The sequence below is a fragment of the Ailuropoda melanoleuca genome, chromosome 2 (genome assembly GCF_002007445.2).
Source record: "Ailuropoda melanoleuca isolate Jingjing chromosome 2, ASM200744v2, whole genome shotgun sequence".
In the NCBI taxonomy this organism is placed as follows: Eukaryota; Metazoa; Chordata; class Mammalia; order Carnivora; family Ursidae; genus Ailuropoda; species Ailuropoda melanoleuca.
Genome location: NC_048219.1, coordinates 168,500,157 through 168,500,916, shown reverse-complemented (window position 1 = coordinate 168,500,916; position 760 = coordinate 168,500,157). Strand labels below are relative to the sequence as shown.

The 760-nt window shown below is 40.9% G+C and overlaps 1 non-coding gene across 1 annotated transcript; it reads right to left on the bottom strand.

The window, feature by feature from the left end:
• Positions 1–334: 334 nt before the first annotated feature.
• Positions 335–441, bottom strand: LOC117801213. Its single transcript, XR_004623743.1, has one exon. It is a non-coding gene; the product is annotated as a U6 spliceosomal RNA (small nuclear RNA).
• Between the last annotated feature and the right edge of the window lie 319 nt (positions 442–760).

The following is a 760-nucleotide window of genomic DNA, read 5'->3' as shown; positions in this document are numbered from 1 at the left end:
GGTATGGAGGCTCCGGAATGTTATCAGGGACCTAGCATTTAAGCAGATGTTTCTCTCTCCACTGTGCCATCCTTAGTGTGACATTATAATCTTTATGCTCATAAGATGGCTGCTGCCCCACTCGACATCACAACAGTATTCCAGGTCCGAAGAAGAGGAAGGAATAAAGGGCAAAAAAGGAGTGAGCTGAGCTTGTCACTTTCTCCCTCCCTCTTTCTCAATTTTTGTAGGGAAAAATTACAGTTTCAACATTGGATGCCACATGTTGTGCTTTGATTCATGTAGTTTCCTTGGTATTAACCAACAAAGTGTCAAGTGACCTCTGGGAACTATGCAAAATATGGAATGCTTCAGAGATATGCATGTCATCTTTGTCCAAGGGTCCTGCTAATCTTCTCTGTATCATTTCAATTTTAGTATCTGTGCTGCCAAAGCAAGCGCAAGCTTGTCTTTTTTCAATGATAAACATAACTGTTCAGGAAGCCCTAACCAAAAGACTGTACTTACATTGGCCAGCCTTGTGCCATATGGCCACCCAATAGAGGCAGTGAAATCTGTGGAAGTGAATCATTTTAACTGAGTCTAATGTTGCTCTTGGTAAGATGGGGATTCTGTTAGTAATGAATGGAGAATGGTTATTGGATAGGCAACAAGCAATGGTCATCTTCTGTGATAGATATTTCCTCATGACTTCATCAAGAATACACACCAATGCAGAAAAAGAGGCCCTTTGTATCAGGGAAAAATATGAAGTGCATAT